Source organism: Drosophila arizonae, chromosome 5 (assembly GCF_054131065.1).
Source record: "Drosophila arizonae isolate 15081-1271.41 chromosome 5, UAZ_ARI_1.0, whole genome shotgun sequence".
NCBI lineage: Eukaryota > Metazoa > Arthropoda > Insecta > Diptera > Drosophilidae > Drosophila > Drosophila arizonae.
Genome location: NC_142925.1, coordinates 7,658,297 through 7,681,330, shown reverse-complemented (window position 1 = coordinate 7,681,330; position 23,034 = coordinate 7,658,297). Strand labels below are relative to the sequence as shown.

The following is a 23,034-nucleotide window of genomic DNA, read 5'->3' as shown; positions in this document are numbered from 1 at the left end:
TTATGAACTCTGAGCTCTCACTCACTCTTTCACTCTCTCTCTCTCTCTTTTTGTCTCTTCCTCTTTCACACACTCTCTATATTTCCCTATCACGTTGTCTAATTGAGTGCAACATGTAAAAGTTCAGCAAGTCAACTGACTCGACAAATCCATCAAAACATTTTTGGATCTTGTTCATAAACTTTGCAAAAGTTTTTTAATTTTCTTTCTTCATTTGTCACGTTTTTCTTTTTTTATTTTCCTGTAGCTCGTAAACACGTCGCCAGGCCAAATTATATGAAATTTAAAATGAAAGCATTTTAAATGCTCATGAATTCGTGATGAGCCTTTTGCCTCTGCTTATCTGCGACATTCGAAGGTGCGCCTATTTGTGCGTATTCTCCTTGTCACCCATTTTATATGCATAATGATAATTCACAATGGCTTAAGTATACCCAAACATGCACACACACTTGCATAAACACACACACACACACACACCCAACAAACACTTCCTCATGCTTTCAGCTTGGCTAGATGAAGCCGCCGGAATACCCCTAATTAAAGTGTTACGCACTTTTCAGTTTCCACTGCTGCCCCAATTTCATTGCGGCTGATGATGATGACGCTGCGGTTATATGCCCTGTTCATAGCTATATGGGAGGGTATATGTGCATAATGGACAAATATGCGCTACGATATTCGCATATTAAGTTTATGAATATCAAATAAAGAGGCATTTATTTGAGGAAAATAAAAAAAAAAAAAATGAAAATATTATTCAAAATTAAATAACATTCAATTTGAATTAAAATAATGTGTATACCCTGAACTCATTGAAAATGGGAAATCAGGGTAAAAAGGTTTTTTTTATACAAGACAGATGGCAAATAAAATTAAAAAAAAAAATAAAAATAAAAATAAAAATTAAAAAAAAAAAAAACGACTGTAGAATATAAATATATATATTATTTAAGAAACAAAATTTATTGTAATATAAAAGCTATAATACACAAATTTAGGGCTAAATATATATTTAACAAAATTAAAAAAAAAAAAAAATAAATAAATAAAAAATGTATTCTATACTCTCAATTCACATTAAAATCCTATATTTCCTGAAAAACATTTAACTTCATTAAGTAAATAAATATAGGATATCCTCAAGTCGAAATCTCACAGCAAAACAGAACTTTTTCGCTAAGTGTTGTTAGTGTAGCACTTCGTTTCATATATTTCGTATACTTTATACCATGGCTACATAAAAATTTCTTTTATACGGCCACTTTTTAGCGACTCGACTTTTATTTCCCTATTTTAAGCAGGCAGCACTCAGAACACCCAGAAATGGAAGATGAAGCTAACCAGTTGTAAGGCATTTTCAGGGAATGATCTACGAAGTCCTAAAAGAAAATGTTGCAAACTTAACAGAAAATGGCAAAAAAAAAAAAGGGCTATAAATGGAACTGCATATTAAAGAGCCCCAGCAAAACGAATGAGCATAAACGATGGGCAACGCCCTTTTTAGCAACGATGTCTTTAAGCGAATGAAAAATGGAAAAAAGGCGCGTTAGATGTTTACGCAAATATTCTTAGAAGTCGACAGCAAGGAATACTAATGGAATCGAAGCTTTGCTTGCAAATGCCAAGAGAATCTATCATAGATTTTTGTATCGATTATGAAAACTTGAGATGGAAACTCTTGAAGCAAATCAAGCATTAATATTTCATTTGCTATTTTGCTAGAAATTTTTAGATACATACATTCATTCACATATTTTTTAATATATTTTTGTTTTTTTTATTTTTAAATAATTATTTTAAGTTTTATTTATTTATTTTTGTTTTTTTTTTATTAACTTTTTTTAATTTTTTAATTTTAATTTTTTAGTATATTTTATTATTTGTAAATTAAATTTTTTTTTTATTAACTTTATTTTATTTTCGTTATTTTAGTAGAATAATTTATTATGTATCATATTTTAATAAATTATCTCACATTATTCCTATTCTCATGCACATCTCACATATGCAACAGCTACCCTTTCGTTCACGCGGCATCCTCTAGTCGAGTAGCCCTTGACATTTTCAATTATTTGCTTATTTTCATTGTTGGATAGCAGCCAAATGGCAAATGCTGCAAGCAGCAATCAGCAGGCAGCATATCAAACAGTTTAATCACGATTGCAGCTGCAAGCCAGGATGAAACTCGAGCTGTTTTGTATGTGTATGTATGTTTACTCTGCTCAACATTAATCCTTGACATATGCAAAGCGTGCATCGATGTGTGAGCCTTGATGGCCTTGGCCACTGAGTGGAGCTAAGGCAGCTGCACAGCCTTATCAATTAATGAACTTGTCGCACCTGCTGCAGTGCAGCGACACATCCGCTCGCTGGTGCTGAGTGCGAACAGCTTTAGAAATATGAAACATGTTTTGTATGCCGTGACTTCCGTCATTTGTGGGTCGGCATATGTAACTGTAGCTGTTACCTTTTGCCATTTACCTTTGCCTTTTACATTCACCTTTTATATTTATACATTCCTTTTTCTTCTTTCTGCGCTGCCTCTATTCAGCTTTATTTAAGGCCATCTGGCATTGCGGAAACGCCATTTCGTTAGTGACTGAGTAAACAGGCATTCTGCTTGGGCTTGAGCCTCGATGGGCTCATAAATGCCAACAACAATTGTCGGTCGGCTGTGTGGCCAAACGCACATAAATAATTCGCTCAACGATTTCACCGAATAATGAATGCGCTCATCTTTAAGCCGTAAATACTACGGAAATTTTTTGAGCATGATTCCGAGAGCTGCTGTTGTTCCTAATGGGAGAGCGCGCTTACTGCGCTTAAGCCTGATTTTCATTTGTTATTCCTATTGTGATTCCATAAACACTTTAATATTTACTCTGGCTTCCGCCTCGGGCAACACTAGAATTATGCAGCTCTTCATTTAGTATGTAAATCGCATAGACTAGGATTACTGTTGGTGGGGCGGATACGCCTACGTCTGGGATCTTTTTTTTTCGGAATCAATTGATAAATTGTAAAACTACGAATTTGATGAATGTGTGAATGAATAAGAGAAACACGAGAGCTCTATAATAAAAAATATCTAATGTATAATCAATTTAATATATAAACAAAAATGAAACTCAATTTTTAATCGTTAACGATTTTTTAAAAAATAGCAGAGCGGCATACTTGTAAAATTATTTATAAAAAAAGACATTAGACGAATCAGTAATAGTAGTATTTAAAGCTTAGAGCTAAATGCACTTCAGAGTCCATTAAGGTAAAAAAATAATAAAATAAATTAAAAATAAAAATTCTCTTAAATTTCAGAATGCGCCTTTTACTCTTGGGACAGTCAACACCTCTTAAGTACACTCTTATCGACTTCTCTACTATGGTATACTACTACAACTACTAGAGCTATATGTATATATTATTCCTACTATTATAATTCGTAGCATTTTATATGCATTAATTGTGCTTCTCCTTAACACGAGAGATCTGCTTGTGAGAGCCAAGATTTAATCTGCTAAGAAAATTTCAACTCAAGAGCTGTTTTAATTCAGCAGCTGTTTGAGCTATTTTATCGATGTTTGTGATATTTTAGCAAAATTAACGGTTAAACTCCATAGCTTGCAACTTTTGGCAAAACACTTTTGCACGCTTGTGCAACATTCTCGAAACTCTGATTTAACAAATTTATGCATAGGCAGCTGCCAGTGCGTCAGCTGCGACAACAATCTAAGCTAGCCTCTTAAACTCACTCTCTCTCTCTCTCTCTCCCTCACCTGTATCAGGTAATAGTCTCTAGATAGCAATTCTCACAGGCACTAAACAAGCCCAAAAGCATAAGCCTGATTACTAAAAACCTGTGCGCCTGTCTGTTTAAGCCATTTCATTATATACATATGTATATGTACATATATTTTAATCATAATTCATAAATGACTAACCAAAGCCACATATCGCATAAAACGCTTAAGTACTCTCAGTGGCCCTTTACTAATTCGTTTACAGCCTCATACTGCTCAATAAATTATCTCAAACTTCCATTTTTTTTTTTTTTTTTTTTTTTTTTAGTATCCTGTGGGACCAGAAACTTGTGACATCTGCCGCAAGGGTATCAACGGTGGAGTTAAGCCCTGACAGTCCTGAGAAGTGTGACACGTTTTGATATTTATGTGCCTGTAGCATTATAGTCAAAGCCATTTATCAAGGTCGCATGGCCTGCTTTCATATGCATGGCTATACAACAGAAGTAAAAGAAGAAGCAGCAGCAGCACTAGAAGCAGTAGGAGCAAAATAAATAAATAAAAACATATGCGCATAATCCTCAGCTGACGTACTGCATAAGACCACATCGCATGCGGGTCGACAAAACTCAGCCTGGTTTAACCTTTTGCATGCGACATTAACAGCGCCGACTCCTGCTCCTGCTGCTCCTGCTGCCGGTCAGGCAAACAAAGAGACAAAAAAAAGGAGAAGTCACTGCTTCATTATCCCCATCAGCAACACTTTGAACTTGAAAAAACTTTGAAAGACTTCAGAGAAGCGCTCAAGCTGAAACCAATTCACGGGTATTTCATTTAGCTGAGTTAATTTTCATTTAACGGCAGGATTTTCATTTAACTGAGAGGATTTTCATTAATTTCCAAACTTCTTTTGCTTTTCCTTTAACAAGCTTTTTGGTTTTCAATTAAATCTGCTTCTCAGGGTATACACATTTAATTGGCTATTTTCAGCTCTCAAAATGTATTTAACTGGCATAAAAAATGTTTTCTTATCGCAAAATATAAAACAAGGAAATTCATCGTGCTTTTATTTTATTTATTTTATTTGAAATGCTTTTGCTTTATATTTCATAAATTTTGTAATTTTATTTAAAATTTGTTGCCAGCTTAATTTGTGACTTTTTTTTTTTGCTGCGCTTGCTAAAAGCATTTTGTTGTGGTCATTAAAAGGCTTCCTTCATAACATAAATATTTTATGAACAAAATGCCAGAAGCAAAAGCTAAAGCAAAATTCTTTCAGCTTAGGCTAAACTATAAATAAAAAACTAAAAAAAAAAAAAAAGTATATTTTTAGAAAGTTTTATGATATTTTGTCATAAAAATAACATACAAATATTTTTTAAAATATTTGAGGTATTTTTATATATTATATGCAGTTATTCTGTATTTTATTTAGAAAGTCCATATATATATATTTTCTCTGAACTATACGAAAACTTTATAACTCTAAATTGTAGAACAAAAAAAAAAAACCTCCCTCCCAAAGGCTCTTTATATATACCTGGTGTAAAAACAAATTTCTTAAATCGATAAACCAACTCCACTCAAGCCACACTCAACGCCCTCTCGAAACCCACACACACAGGGTATCTGTCAGTCATCATTATGCTCACTCAGGCAGTTGTTACCTGCTTCAAATTTGAACATTTTTCATTTCGCTTTGTGGCCGTTGCCAGCGAATAAAATTGATTTGTGGCCCACTGAACTTTTTGCGGTTGGCGTAAATTGAATTTTTATTTCGACTTAGTTACTTTGGCGGCTGAATAACGGCAAATTCACACCTGTGCTGTCTGTAAGACAGAAATTAGCAATTCAAACAAAGTAACTTTTTCGTAATCCAAGCAACGCTCAGCGAGCTGTTTGGTTTGGCTTTGGTCTTTGGCCATTGTTCGGATTTGTGAGCGCATCTCAAGGCGCATCTAAAGCTGGCTATAACTAACAGTCTTACAGCCACGCCTCAAACAATGAGATTATTGGCATACAACAAAAAATATATATATAGAAATAGGCAAGTTTCCGTTGCATTGACTAAAAGTTTCGTCTAAAGAAAACTTTTTTTTATGTTGGCAATCGAATGGTTTTCCACGTCATAAATTCTTAAGATATTTAAAGGCTAAAAACTTTTGCTTAGAGTCTGAATGGATTTTGTCAACTTGATTACATTATTTGGCTACCGAGCAGAGCCTAGACATAAGCTGCAAACCATTTAAATTTCATCAACTGATCAATTTTAAAGTTTTTTCGTTGAATTCCAGTTTTTGGCACAGCGCAAATTTTGATGCCAAGAGCGTGCAAAAAAGAAAGGAAAGGAATGAAAGGAAAAGAAAAGCAAACTTTGGCCAACTTTTTGGCAGCTCTTAAATTACATGCTTGGCCATTTGGCCAACGATATCAGGCTGAAAATCACTTAGCTGTCTGCTCAAACTGATGGAGCCGAGCAAATAGCCCCGAAACACAAAAAAGAAAAAACATCTAACAAAATGGAGAAACACCAAAATCTGAACAAATACTTAGAGAACTAAAAGACACACACATGCACACAGATACACACTCACACACACCCATAGATTTACGCACACCCACGCAGATAATGTAGGTACAAATCGTTGCTGGCAGCGTCTACTGACCCAAGTACAATCAAAGGCACAGTCATGATGCTGAGTAAAGGCATGACAGACTGTGAGATACTCTGTAAATTACAAATATATTGCAAAGTGAAACTATGGTAGTTGGTAGTAGTTGGATGAGCAAGTCAAAGTGAGAAAATTTGAGCTGAAAGCTAATTTGTACTATTTAGGAGTCTAGCTATGAGATACCCTGTAAATTATATATCTACTCATAAGTAGATGTTTTTATAAACAAGCATGCTATTTGAAAATTAACTCTACTAAGTTGTATCAAATTGAAATGCCATGAGAGTGAGATAAACATAGCTGCTGTTGAAAGCGATCTACGGTCATGCTGAGAGAGAATGAGATGGCATGTGGACTTTTTATCAAGGACCAGTGTATGTGTGTGCGTGACTACTTGAGAGTTACTAGAAGAAGCTGCTAGAATTGCGAGACAATATATAAAGACAGCAAGTAGAGAGAAGCACCCTAAAACAGGAAACGCATTATAGAGCGTGGCTATATAGTTAACAAAATAATGTGGAAAGAGGTCATCCAGAGAAATGAATTATTTATTTATATATACATATGTATGTACTTATATATTTTTATTTTTATACATTTATATATATGTATTATTTATTTATTTATATATTTTTTTATATATATGTATGTACTTATATATTTTTATTTTTATACATTTATATATGTATTATTTATTTATTTATATATATTCATTTATTTATATTTTTTTAGATATATGTAAGTACTTATATAATTTTATTTTTATACATTTATTTATATATATTTATTTACATATACATATTTATTTCTATATATTTACATTTCAATACAAAGAGAAACCCAAAACAATTCAACTACACACAAAAGATTTAAGCATGAGCCAAACTTTTTGAACTCCTCAGATAAAACAAGTTGGACTTTGAGACAGTTAACGGAAAGTTAGACATGTATACACATTGTTTCAAATACAAAACTTTATGCTGCACTGGTTGTAGCTCCTAACAGCACAGGCTTTTGTCTTCAATTCGTATATAATAAATAATTTCGAATACCAGTCGAGCAAAGGAAGCAAAGGATTTTCCCTGGAGTGACCCTAGAGTTGGTTGTAAATTCCTCAATGCTCTTCCGCAAAACAGTTGATGGTGTCAAGGAATCAGAAGGTTAATAGATCAATCATACAAGAAGAAATCTTCACATACCTAATTAACTTATTCACAATTAATTTTTCTTATTTATTTACAATTGAAGCTCTTCTTTTCCTTGACGAGTGTAACTAACGATAGAGAGATTAATAGTTTATGAATCAAAATGAACACACCCCATCCAACCCTGTTCCGATTCACAGGGTATACAAATAAGAACAAGATGTCGCTTGTAAGTTTGCGGATTAGAGCGACCAGTTAAGACAGCGTGTTAAGTTGTCTGTTATGGACTAAGCTATATGCCACCCATTTAACAGCGACAATAAACAAGGGAGAAATTCACACAGACGCCTACACTAGAAGGGGGCGGAGCATCCACACACACACACACAGCCTATTTTTCCCTCGATTATAATAAAAAGCATTCTCTGCTCGCCTGAGTGACCAAAATGAACAAATATATGTGTTTATAAGCAGATGAAGAGAGCGGAGGGGCTCTGTGGTTGACAGCGGGCAGATGTAAAACATGATATTTGCTCTAACATAATTACGATATTAAGTTACGCACCAAAATGTCAATGGAAAAAAAAAAAAGAAATGTTTGCGTAAGCCAAAAACCAAAACTGAAACCGAAATCCAAATAGCTTTTCGTGGCCTATGGCTAGACATTAAAGCTGCGAATGGCCAAAGCCATAAGCGGAATATACTTAAATATTATTAGCCAATTTGATGGCAGGCGTTTGGAAGGTAACACAAAGAGAAGCAGTGAAATGGAAGTATAAAGCAGGTTGCCAAAAATGTAATGCGACACGGGAAGGAGAGAGTACTAGGAACCTAAGTTATGTGTAGGAAATATTAAATTATATTTTATGGCTCAAAATGTCGGCTACAAATTAGTTGTTTGTCAGATGAGAATGGTGAATATTACATTAAACGATTTTTAGCAACAAAATTTAGTCACCTTATAAGACTTAAATCAAGCTTCAATAGTTTCAAAACTAAATTGGATAAGCCATTGGGCTTAGGCTAGCAAATGGTCCACAAAAACCAATAAACTGCTTTCATTTCCTAAACGCCTTCAATCCAATCTCCACACATTATCTAAATAGTCTTTCATCTATTCCAAACTTTAATCCATAAATCACAGCTCTTAAGTAACAAAAGACAAAAACAGAACGCAACTGGTAAAACAAATTACATAAATACCAAACAATCTCATAGATAGGCATTTCAAGTCCAGATCCCAAATTGAATCCGAGCTCAACTTGAAGAGGCATTAAAAGTTGGGCTTAGACCTAAATCGAAGCAATTTCCGTCAACAGTTTTGCGTCATTGAGCACAAAACAAATCGAAGTTTGACGCTTTGCCAATCAGTCGAATTTTGTGGCAAACATTGCGTATACGTAATGTGATAATGTGATGCTAATAATTGGCATAGATCATGGATAATTATTAATTTTAGTTGAATTGTTTAAAGCACTTACAAAACTCACATAAATAACTAAATTATTTAGCCAAATGCTTGAGCTAAAAGTTTAATTTAAGCTGAGCTGGCTTAACTAGAACTTTATGTATACACAAATATATATTGATATATACATATATTCTTATATATATTTATTTGTACATATATATATTTGCCTATCCATGTCATGCGCCTTTTGCAACTTGCGGCTTAGGCAATTTGCCTTGTATGCGCCACATTCATAGATTAACTCGACCTTTGCCCAAGTTTTGTTGGCCTTGTTCGAGCTCTAACTCTCGCTCTCTCTCCTTTTTTCCCCCTCTCTCTCACACTTTGTTTCTCTCTCAACCTTTGTGCTGTCATTCCTGCCTGTTACATTCCCATTCCCATTTCCCCATTTTCTCTTTTTGTGCAAAAGCCTACAAAAAACTTTTCGTCCGCACATTTTTCTTTTGGGCTTTTTGTCCGTACGTCCTCTTGTTATCCTGTTCACTTGGCTTTTGGCCTGTCTTTAGGTATTTAGACCCTGACACCGCTGGTCATTGACTTAAGTAGCATACAGCATTATACATATATTTGCTGAATTATATATATTGTATATTGGTTCAATAGTTGTATTATCAAACATCAAATTGCGCATACGCCGCGTATGTCGCCTTGATTATTTTTGCTTTTATGTTTGTTGTCTCTTCGCGTGCAGCTGTTAAAATGCTTTGATAAGCAAGCCGAGGCAGACATTTATACACTTTTTACGCCTTTTTGCTTGTATAAACATTATTTTTAATATTATTTTTATGTGTGCCCCATAAATTGTGTGCAGCGCGACTTTCTGTTTATTTTGTGGTCTGCCGCTTTTTATACGTCTGCTTTGTAGTTTATATTATATTTAATACTCTTTGTAAATGTTGAAAATACTGTTGATAAAGATATGAATTATTTTTATTATGAAAAAAAGCGAAGAAGATTTACAAATAAAGTAATTATTCATAAAATGAATTATATAGGAATGAATATCGATATATATCGACATAAGTTTTTTTAATATGTTTTTCTTGATTGGGAAACTATAATATAAATTTAATTTTATTTAAATGTATGATAAAAAAAAAAACAAAAATATTTTTAAAAAATCTAAAATAAATAAAACAAAAATGTTTTTAATTTAAACCTAATAAATAATCTAAATGTTTAAGAAATATGGCATATATAATATTCCATCTATTTCTCTAAAAATATTATCTATAAATGTCAATCAAATATTTTTTATATAATTTACATTTTTAATCTATTTTTACAAGTGTCAATCAAGTATTTTCTATGCATTTTATATTGCCTATATACACAGCCCTCGCCCCTAATCGGATTAGCTTTTTATATTTCCATCAATAATGAATTTCAATTTTATACGAATTTATTCCGTTATATTTCTATTTATCTAGCTGCGCAGCTCTGCTTTTATTATGCACACAATATTTAAATTCAATCTATTTGCACGAAATCAAATATTCATGAATTCCGTCAGAACTAAAATTGTGTGCTTGCTAGTTGCTAAAATGCCAATAGGTTTGTTGATTAACGCACAGTTTTAATTTCCGCTTAAATTTAATGGCCAACTGCGAGTTGGAAAAAGTTTCAATTGTTTTAATCAACTGCATTTGAATTAAATTACGCAATTTTGCGGGACGAAATTAAGGCCGAACTTTAAACAAGTTTTCGCATTCACAGAACCGCAAATCTAATTAAATTTGTAACCAAAAACTTATGTATAGCCCTCTCACTCTCTCTCTCTCTCTGCCTCTCTCTATCTCTCTCTCTCTCTCTGACTCTGTCTCCCAACGGGTTAACTGTTGTGTGCAAATCTAAGCAGCTAATGCGCAATTTTGTAGCTACAAAATGTGCACAGATTTATATCGAGGGCATGTGGACGACAACGACGTCAAACAAAGGACTTGGCGCTTAAATCTGACACCGGCTACAAGTATAATGAGCCAGAGGCAGAGTAAAGTAAATATATATATTAAAGTTAATTGGTATGCAAATTCTGTAAGGGCCAATTTAACGAATTGTCGTGGCTGCAAACAAGAAATAAAAAAAAAAAATACCAAAACAACAATACAAAAAAAAAAAATGCATGTATTTGAGTTCGTGACTTTTTGAATACTTTATAAGCTCAGCATTTTAGCTTTAAATGGCAAAAAGTTTAGCGAGCCATACGAAAATGGTATACAAAATGTATTTTAAATGCAAATGGCTTAGAGATTAAAAGCCAATATAAACATATATACACTATACACACATCCATACATTCATATATGTATGTATGTATGTACAGCTACAGATATTGCTTGGAAGAGCTTAAGCGCTCTACCGTTAACGGTAGCCGGATAGATAAGACGAGGCACCAAAAGAAAATTTGGGCTAAATAGTTTGTTAATATGCAGCGCATAAAAGTTGAGCTAGAGAAAGGCTTTAAAATATTTCTTTAAGCAAATAGAGCAAATTCTGATAACTAAATTTGTATTTAAATATAATTTTTAAGCTTTTCAGGAATTCAAACTTTAATGAAATATATAAAAATTTAATGTAAACTAAATGGAGCAAAAGTCACAGAACAGGAAGAAAGAGAAAAAGAGGTAAATTAAAACCCTCAGCTAGCTACTTCTTATATAGTGAAGCCTAGATAGAAGGAAGTTTAAATATTAGCACAAAACAGAACTTGAAGAGAAATGATATTGAATCAGTTAAATTAAGTAAATATCAGTTAATATAATTAAATAAAATTTTACACAATTTCTATCGATTTTATTATAATTTTAAGTCCATGCTTATATATATAATACATTAATATAAATATATAATAAATATAAGCGAAGGATAAACAGTCACAAAGCAAGAAACCTGGCCGTTATTAAGTATAAATATATAATATATTGTATATTATAATAAGTTATCTCAAATTTCAGTAAGAGCAAAGCAAAAAGAACGAGATCTTTAGGGATAGGCCACAGAAAAGAACAAAATCTCGAGCAATAGATGTATGTGAAATACCAATAGCAAACTGCTGTCTTCAGAGAGGCCTACTAAAAACCAGCACAAAAGTGTAGCGTACAAAGAATCTTAAACAATTTGAAATAAGCTAGAAATATGGTATACTCATAAGTCTATTTCGAAAAAAATTGACTTAATCAAATTTTATAGGAGATGTTCTATTAAAAAGAAATAAAATAGCAAGCAAATTTTTTCATTTCACTTTCTCTTTGTGCCATGTTGTTAAATGTTAAAGTAAGCCTTAGAATTTTTTTATTAGGAATTTGTCAGTAAAAATTCCAAAGAGCCAACGCCCAAAGCCCAGAGCTATGCTCCTTGCCCGCGAAATATTCAAAGTGTCATAAATAAAATTAGAAAATGCTGAACAGCAAAAGAATTATCGAGTGGAGCGCAAGAACGTGTTGTTGTTTTTCAGTGCGTGTGTGTATGTGTGTGTGTGTGTATATATGTACGTGTGCGTGCGCGTGTGAGTCACGTAATTTGCAATAGATATATGCAGCAGATCGAATGCTTTTGTTTTTCATCAAAATGCACAGCAAAACAAAAACAAACTTTGACCACGGAAAAAAAGGACATAAAATAGATATGGAGAGAGAGAGAGAGACAGAGACAGCAAAACAAATGAATGTTGTTGTGTAGTGAAGCAAACGAAGTACAAGAATTGCACACTAAACAACGATTCACCAACACACACACACAGGGACACCGAGAACAACCAGGGAGATGTGTCATAAAGCCTAACTGAAAAAATGGTTCTGCTGTCATTCCCGTCTCTGTGTATTGTGTCTGTGTGTGCTGGCGCTTGTGTGAGTGATACAAGTTGGTTTACTTAGTGCCGCACGTGGACAAAACTAACGAGAAACTGTGAAAAATTACAAAAAAGAGGCAAAAGGCAGCGCAAAATATTGTTGCTGTTGTTGTTGAAACGCCGGGCACTGCTGCCAGCGAAATGTGTCAAGGCAAGCGACGCACACGAGCAGAGCAAAGCATTTTGAGTAAACACTAAAATAACTTTAGTTGCTATATGCAAAACTGCAAGAGAAAAAATATATTTTAAAAAAATTAAAATTAAAAAAAAAATAATTAGAATAAAAATATATAAAAAATCAACAAAAATTTGTATGCCCCAGCATTTTTTTGCGCACTAATGAAATATAGTAGACAAATACAAGAAACTTTCGCTGAGTCAATCGATTTTTATCAGCTGCTCATTAAAATGAAATCTTATAAAAAATACACAAATACATATATATATGCATATATACATGTACATGTATTTACATATTATAAGACTCAATATGTAATGCGAGCATGTCAATACGCGAATGTCTGACTGCCAAGGCACTTGGCAAAGGTTATTTCAAAGTCTGCGCACAAAAGTATGCTATAAAAATGCAGTTAACTGCGACACACCAACTCGTGCATATATTTATATACTCTGTTTGTTATTTATTACACCCACACACACGCACTCCCACACTCTTGATTAAGCTGCATGCAAATGCAGCTGTTCGCTCGTTTTTTTTTTTCTTTTCTTTTATATATTTTATTACTTGAATGAATCGCACGCGACTCTTAGACGGCTGCAGACTCAAGGACATACAGATCGTAGGACACGCACAAGCATTTTATTATTATTTCATTGGCTGTTGCTATTTGCTGCACTCGTTAATTAATCAATCCACGCCACATTATATGGCACGCGCTACACTTAACAATTTCGGATTATTTTTTTTTTTTTTTTTTTTTTTTCTTTTTGGTTTGTTAACGCCTCGAGAACGGAAACGTGCACAGCGTCTCGGTCGAACGCTGCGTTTTCGTTACGTTACGATGAGAACGTCGCGCAGCTCTGCATCAAACTGAATGGCGGCACACAAGAACGTGGCTAACTGCCCGCTGCTGCGTCAACTGCGCTGCTTGCTATGACTGCGACTGCGACTGCGACGGCAACGGCGACAGCGACTGCTGCTGTTGACTGACTTTCAATCTTGGCGTCTTTGACACTGGCCACAGCCGAGCAACTGTCACTGAAGCCTGTGCGAAACAAAACGCACAAAACTCAACTTCGACTGGCCCATGGCTCAGTGTGTGTGCGTGTGTGTGTGTGTGCTGTGTATTGTGTGTAGCAACTTCCTTGTTAAGCATTTGCTCTTTACATGCCTAGCTCATTGCTCTCTTAAATCTTGTGGCCACAGAAATTAACTAGTACGAGCAGCTAGAGTTGTCAAGGCTTTGCAGCATTAAGAAATTGAGCACAAGAAATAAATAACTTAATTAAAAAGGCGTTAAAAAATTAATTAATTTAATAAAAAAAAATATATATATAAATATATATATATATAAATTTTAAAAACCAATTACAAAAAATTAATTTATTTAATTTATAAATAATACCAGATTATATTTTTATAATTCATAGTGCATAATATTAAGAAATATAAGTAAAAATGTGACTAAAAATATTAATATGTACTTTTCTTGATATTGTTATTTATTTTATCAAAATAACTACTAATATTATTAGTCACTAATCTTGAGGTTTTATCACAATTTAATTTTTTTATACAAAAAATTTGTTTATTTTATTTTTGATTTTTTTTTTTTCATATAATTTAAATTTTTTGTATACAAAAAAAATATGTTCTGAAATATTTTTATGCATATCGGTATAAATTTATTTATTATTTTTTATTAGTGTTACTTAATATTTAAAAATACTTTTTTTTTTTTTGGTTAATTCTAATATTGAAATATATAAATATTTTTGCTAAGCAACATATTTTACAGTGTATGCGAGCACGTGTTATATAACAATACAAAACTCTCAAATACAGAAGCACACATAAACACACACACACACTATCTCTCTCTGTCAGAGCGCAAGAGCGTAAGAGCTGTCGGCCGCGTAACCCAGAAAATGGCAACAAAACAAAATAACGAAAATCGTGTAATCAACAAGAATTTGGCGCCAACATGAGAAACACGTGTTCATGATAATGTTTCAATTCCATTTCATTGCGTTGCGAATACATAAACATTACAGCTTTTGTATGACGTCATATGTGGCCTTATGACGTCAGCTGAATGAAAAGTCTACAAAAGTGCTAAATAAAGACGTCATTGAATGAAAGAGGGGAGATAGCGTTGGAAGAGAGAGAGAGATACGGAGAGATGCATACATGGCGCCATCTAGTGGTTGAGCTGAGCAACAGTATTTATACATACGTGTAAGACGTTTGCTATATAATTTTAGCTTAAATATGACAAATAAAAATAAAAACAAAATTATTAAATCAAAACAAATAATTGCAAATTATATTTCATTTTATTTTTGTACATTTATATACAATTTTAAATTAAATATATTTTTATTTATTTATTTATTTTTTTTTTCATTAAAAACCATGTAAAAAATGTATGTAATAATTTTAAATAAAAAAAAAAATGTTTAAATCTTATAAATTAGGAAACTTTATTTCACAGCAAAATATCATTTTTATCTTTAAATTTAAGTTATTATATATTGATCATTTTTAAATACTTGAACATTTTACGTTAAGTTCAAATATATTCCTTGAATATTTAATTTTATTTAACACTTGAATTGTTTCACATTTAGCATGCATTGCCTTTCTCTAATATTTATGCATAGTTTTAGCCGTAAAAAATGCTGCAAATATCAACAGGAACAAGAGAAACATATATATTATAAATGTGCATATGTAAGCTATGCATATGTCCATTTTGCAGGCAGCAAATATTTATACAAAACAAATACAAAAGAATTCCAACAGAAACCACAAAGAAACAAAAAAAAAAAAAAGGAAACAAGCCAAAAAGATGAAAAATGGAAAATATAAATGGAAACTGAAGACGGAAATGGGATTTGATGTCAATAAATTGAAAGATTGTTGAACAAATCAATATGAACGTGAGGCATTCAATTGTAAGGAAGCAGACGAAGTGAATCGTCGATGCCAACTGACAGCAGCCACAGATTCCTCACTTACAGCACACACACACACACACACACACACACAAGCAACAGCTTACAACTTGCAACGCTTGCAACATGCAACAGCAATTGATAAGCTGCATAAGAAATTGAATAGCAAATGCTATTTGAGCCGCATTAGTGAATGAATGAATCAAAAGTTCAGCTGAATGAAAATCGCGCTAAGTGTTTGCCAACACGAAACGCTGAGTAGAAAATAAATTCAAGTTTGCCAACAAACTACAAGAACAAAAACTTGAATCAAAAGCCAAGTTAAATCGTTAGGAGAAACAAACAAAACAGCAACAACTAAACGCAGTGGGACACGACACATTAAAAAGTCAGAGCAAATGCAAAGTGGAAAGCTTGGGCATGGGATTGGCATGGGTATGATTTATATATACTCGCATATACATAAACATATATTATAAGAAATAAGACCTACAGGAAAATTTATATGGATTAGAATTTTAGAAACTGAATAACCCTAGATAGAACCTTTGCTTGAGTTTAAAACTAAAAAAAAAAATAAATAAAATTAAAAAAAAAAAAAAATATATATATATATATATATATATATATATATATATATATATATATATATATATATATATAATATATATATATATATATATATATATATATATATATTTTATTTATTTATTTATTTTTTTTTTGTAACTCAAGCAAAGGTTCTATCTAGGGTTTTTCAAACATATATAAACAAAATCTTAGTTTGAAAAAAAAAAAAAAAATAATATATAAAAAAACAATAATTTAAAAAATTAATAAAAAAAATATATTTAAAAAATAAAAAATGAAATAAAAAAAAAATAAAATTTAAGAAAATAATGAATAGTAATTATTATATAAATGAAATGCATAATTAATAAAGAAAAATACAATAAAAAAATTAATTAATTAAAATTAATTAATTAAAAATTTAACTTAAGTTTTTTACAAAAAAAAAGTTTTAAATTTATATTATTAAATAAAATTAAACAAATTATAAAACTTAAGAAACCCAGCCAAACATTATGTATTTTCATATATATTTAAGGTATTATATATATTTCTAAAATTTTTCTCATTCAACAATGCCCAGCAGCCAGCTCTTCGTTATTTTAGTGCACTGCGTGCTTAAAATTCAGGAGAAATTTTGCTGGAATACTTCATTGAAATGCGAGACAGATGACAATGCAAGAAATGCATAAGCTAAAAGTCAAATCCCAGAGACAAGAGAATAAAAATGTTAGAAGCGAATTAAGTGACACTAAATGCCCATGCTGAGGGCTGAGTGGGTGTCTGTGTCTGTGTGTGTGAGTATCTCTGTGTGATTGCGTATCACTTAGTGAATGTGCGTGTGTCTGTGTGTGCCTGTGTGTGTCAAGTGAATTTGTAGTCAATTTCCTGCAATTTGTCGTTGGCAGGCAGGCGATGATAATGCCAAGGATGCCGATGAGGAAACTCTGCTTCCTGTAATGATACGCAGAGCACAATCAAGACAACATAATACACTTTAACACAGTCTATGCGTGTGTATTGGTGAGATTGTGTGTTTTTATATATATAAGTAAATATAAAAACAAATTAGAATGTGTGCAAAATATGGCACAAAATGAATTTTTGGCATACCAATGCTGTAAGCAATTTGTCGACGCCTAATGGAGAAACAAGCGCGTGAAAGATACTTCAGTAGGGGTACTCCCGCACTCACCCACCCACTCGAGAGCCTGTGCAACTGGCATTCACATGTTTCTGGCCGTGCTGATAAGTGCTGCTGTTGTTGTTGTTGTTGTCGTTGTTTAGTCCCTAAATTGAGTGTTTCGACAGTTTCGGACGAGTTCCGAATACTCTGGCTCTGGCTCTGGCTCTGGCGAATGCTTCTGTCAGGCATTTGAGTCCCTTCAATTCCAATTAGAAGGCGCATTCAGTGCGCGTCTCTCACGCGGTCTGACTGCCTAAATCGCATTGACACGCATTTACATGTCTCGGCAGACAGTAAATTGAACAGCCTAATGTCCCAAGCACACACACACCACCTCAACACACACGCGCACACACAATTGTAATTAAAATGTCAGCACAAAGAACGGGAGACATTGCCTCGACTCTCGGCTGGCCAAGGTCCTTTGGGCTTATCAATTTAGATTGCTGTCCGCAGACAAGCCTCAAAATTGCAAAAACTGCAAATGAAAACGAAATACCTAAATACTATATGCAAAAAAAATATATATATAAAAAATATGACGAACGACAAAAACACAAACATAACTGTCAACCGCAAAAATATCATACGAAATAAGGCTGCAGACACAGATCAGATCCCATTTCTGTTCGGGCACATCATCAGACCGCAGTGCGGACCCTTCGGGCAATGAGACAAACATTTTTATACCCTGAACCCATTGAAAATGGGAAATCAGGGTATAATGGTTTTGTGAAAAGTATGTAACAGGCAGAAGGAATCATCGCAGACCCCATAAAGTATATATATTCTTGATCAGGACGACGAGCTGAGTCGATATAGCCCTGTCCGTCTGTCCGTCCGTCCGTCCGTCCGTCCGTCCGTCCGTCCGTCCGTCCGTCCGTCCGTCCGTCCGTCCGTCCGTCCGTCCGTCCGTCCGTCCGTCCGTATGAGCAAAAGGATCTCAGAAGATATAAGAGCTAGAGAGCTGAAATTTGGCAAGCATACTCGTGTATACCATAGGCAGTACAAGTTTGCTTTATTTTTTCGATAACTCATCCGATAACTTTTTTATCGAGAATAATCGAAAAATCGACAATGTTTTTTCAGCTTATTTTGAACACTTTTAGACCTGGAGACTTCAAATTTGCGTTGTATATAAAGTTAATGGATACAAAGATTTTGTAATTTACAGATTTTGGATACCACGCCCCCTTCGCCCCCAATTTGTAAAAAACGCATTTCAAGTACTAGAGACTTGTGCTTTGAAATGTACACACATTTAAGCCATATGATTACGCTCTAAAAGTTTCATTAAGATCGTATGTCTACAAAAGAAATTATTCAACAAATAAATTCTCGTTATATTGCCCACACTGCAGTGCAGCCCAAGCGCAGCCGCTGCTAGCTGCGCAGTTTGCAAAGCGCGTGCTTATACGTGCATGTGTATGTATGTGTGCATAAAAGAAGTCCAGAATGATTAGAATATCAGTTTGGAGGGTTCAGGGTATCTCCTAGTCGAGCAGTCTCGACTGGAGCCTTCTTACTTGTTGATGTTCTTTTCTTTTCATTTTTGCTTTTATATATTTCCTTCTTGCTTTACATGTCTCATATCCTGCAGAAGATTTTTAGAAAATTGTGCTAGGCGTAAGGAAGAGGTACGCAAACTTAGGCGGGAATTACTTTTGTGTGGAGCAACAGAAATTTAAAGATTTAAAAAAATATAAATTACCTTGAAACTAAACAGCAATACGAAATATATAAAATTTTGTAAGCTTTCAATATTCTATAAAATATATTTATATATAAATTTATTAATAATTATTATGTTGTTATTTTTTACAAAAATTTAAAGATAAGAATTTTAATTTTTAATCAAACAAAACTAAAATTAAATTATAGTAAACATAACAACTAGATTTGAATAACCTTTAATTATACTTAAAATTAAAAATAAAATTATAAAATACTATTTTTTCAAAAAATATTATTTTTAGCTTAAGCCATTTAATAGATTTTATTAACAAATTAAAAACTTCCTTTAGATTTAAAATAAACTAAAGTAGGCCTAAGAACCTTGATAAACCTATTTGTCCCTTTGTTTGACTGGCACATAGGCTTTTTCCTCACTTCATTTGAATTTCTCTGTACGTTTCAGTTTTCCATTTAATTTAATTTATTTTATACGCCCAATGAAATTTTTTTAAGTTTTTATATGTTTTTATAGTTGTTAAATTCATATAAACAATTAGTTCCATATGAATTTATCAAAATTTAATTAAATCTATTATTTATTACTGCTCTAGACAATTCAGTTCAAAGAAATATTGGAATGCAACTGCAAAGAAAAAACTATAGCCGCTTTTTTATTCTACTTCCTATAAAAATTCCTATGAATAACATCTCAGAGTGAATGCTAACAAGCTGCTCAAATAACATGCTCACACACTACTCGCTTTGTGTAAATAAAGTTACACAAATATGTTCCTCAAAGTAAGCGCATATTTATGCAACTAAAGTTATTTTACAGCACGCATCACAAACAGGATACTAGAAAATATTATTCAACTGAGGAGCACATTCAGAAGAACACTTCAGCTGATTTAGTCTTTAGTCTGCCCATGATAACAAATAAAAGCCAGGTTTACAATTGTGTAAGCACAAACAACAAACCAAAACCTTTGCTATTTTTATATAATTTTTGGCAGTGAGCGCAAAACTTGGATTCAGTTTGCCTGTTGCTGGTGGATAGGAAAAAAAATACTAGAAGTCTCAGCATACATATACAAATTGGTAAACAACAAAAAAACTGGTAGCATTTGACCGCATATAAACATAAATAAAAAACTTATTTAAAAGTTCAACAATGACAACAAAAAACAGGTTGACAAAAGTGTTTAGAGTAAAAACTTGCAGGGAAACGATATTAGTTGGCTCGCTTGACCCTTGACTGCAAAAGTTTCTGACAGTTATTATATAAGATATAAATGGAATTTGTCAGTTTATATATATGTATATATGCATATATATGGGAACCAACATAAAAAAAAAGTGAATTGCCTTTCGCTCATACACATGTAAATTGAATACAAAGTGCAAAAGATGTCAGCTTGCATTTTCATTCAGTTTTTCTGTGTGTTACCCAATACCTGCCCCGACTCCAGCGCTCGACTGTTCTCTCTTTTTATTTTGGGTAGGAAATACACGTACTACAAAATATGCATATTAATGTGTGTGTGTGTGGGTGTGTGTGTGTTTATCCTTCACGTTGCAGCAGGTTTGATAGAATGTTGAGCTCACCAGAGTACGCATATAAATTACCAGCTTAAACTCTGCCGAGTTTTCGGCTTTTATTCATTTAGCCAAAAACAAATCCCTCACCCATTTCATAATCAATTTTTTATTTATTTTTTTTTTTTTCCTTCTATTTTTCTTCTCAAATGAGTTGCTTTGAATTGCGATTTCGTGCCGCTGCAACAGTTTTTAGAGTTTATTTGGAATTTTATCAAATACACTAAACTGCAAATAGTTGGTTTAGCTACCTAAATTTGTTAATTTAATTTCAATCAATTTATTTGAATCAGTTCCAGTATAATATACATACATATATACAAAATATAAATAAATTCAATTTTTGTATAAATTCTTATATATTTTTCTTTAAAAATACTTGAAGTAAGATTTTTAAAAATATTAAAAATAAAACAAAACAAAATAGCATATATGTATATTAATGAATAATAAAATTCTCAACAACAACAAAAAAGATAAAATAAAAATAAAAATTTGTTTATAAAGCTTAAAAAAGAATATATATATATATATATATATATATATATATATATATATATATATATATATATATATATATATATATATAAAAGATTTTGAAAAAAACACACATATGTGTACATATGTGTAAATATAAGTACGTGCGAGAAAAAAATATAATAATAAAACTGTTGGAGTGAAGGCATTAACAATAAAAATCTTTGCAGTCGTAAATACCTTTTTCTTTTTAAATGCTGTTAATGCTGTTAATGGCATAACATGGCGAATTTTGCATTAACAAAAACCCTCAGTAACATTTTTTAAGAGCTTTTAATTAATGTAACTTTTACCATTTGCTCACCCGGAATTTAATAAAACCTTGTTTTTTTTTTTTAATTTCTTAAGAGCTTTTAATTAATGTAAATTTTACCATTTGTTCGCCCAGAATTTAATAATTTTTTTTTTTTTTTAGTAAATGAAATATTATTATTTATACTATTTTCTACATATTCTTTATAAGTGCATTTCGTAGTCGTTACATATTTCTATTTTTTTTTACAACTACCGGCGTCAGCTGCCATTGACGCGTAGAAACGTGGCCAACAGCTGCGACAACGCGTTGCCATTTGTAGGAAATGTTAAAAAATTCAAATTCGTAAAAACGAAAAACTAAATTACATAAATATAAGTTTGGCATAGCAGCGTTGGCACATAAATTATATTACATAAATAGAAAGAAGAAGCACAAGCAGATATCTCTGATTTGAGCCGTATTTATGATATTCTACTTGATGAATTTTCACGCTCCTCTCTCTGCTTTTCTTCAGCTTATTATTTTCATTTTATTTTCCTTTCGCAACAACAGCCGACACTTTTTATAAACATCAATATTTATATTTATTTATTTTTTTCCAGCATTGAGTTCTTTTTCTCTGTGACTCTTGGGGTTTGTTTGGCATTTGTTTGCATTCTGATTGACACATTGAATTTAGTTGAGACCGCGTCTCCAAACACATGAGAATATATGTATGTATGTATGTATGTAGAAGAGAGCGAATAAGGAAATTTAATATTAAATCAATTAATTGTGGCTATGCGAAAAATGTTCGATTCTTCTTACTTTTTTTCAGGTCTAAGCAAATCTGGCATCAGAACATAATAGAAATAAATTAGCCCTGAGTTTAATTATGCAAAAGACCAACGTGACAGCAGCAAAAAGGACGAAATGCCAGAGCTCCCCAGCTGGGAGAGGCCGGCCCCAAACACAAAAACGTGCAGCTGCTTGAGTCTTGTTAAATTTTAAATACGTCGAAGACGTCGAGACTTCCGGAACTGCTGCCGAGCCGAGCTAATTGAACGCCATTTGCTGGGACAGTAATTGATGTATGACTCTGTGGAGTCCCGAGAATTACCTACGGGCCAGCGCCTCAAATGTCAGCGCTGGGGACAGCAGCCGGCAGCCGAGTCGGCCTTCTGGACTTCTGGACTTCCACAATGTGCTCCGAACAGAAC

At 32.8% G+C, this 23,034-nt stretch overlaps 1 protein-coding gene across 6 annotated transcripts in view; it reads right to left on the bottom strand.

Annotated features, from left to right (window-relative positions):
- Positions 1 to 23,034, bottom strand: part of SLO2 (slowpoke 2) — a 154,170-nt gene that overhangs the window by 107,334 nt on the left and 23,802 nt on the right. Inside the window, exon 1 of one of the 6 annotated variants that reach the window (XM_089470270.1) lies at positions 13,624 to 14,139. The exons of 3 other annotated variants lie outside the window; for them this stretch is intronic. The gene's annotated coding sequence lies outside the window, so the exon portion shown is untranslated. Of the gene's footprint in view, positions 1 to 13,623; positions 14,140 to 23,034 lie in introns of those variants that run through there. 2 more of the 6 variants (XM_089470271.1, XM_089470278.1) reach the window with 2 other exon arrangements.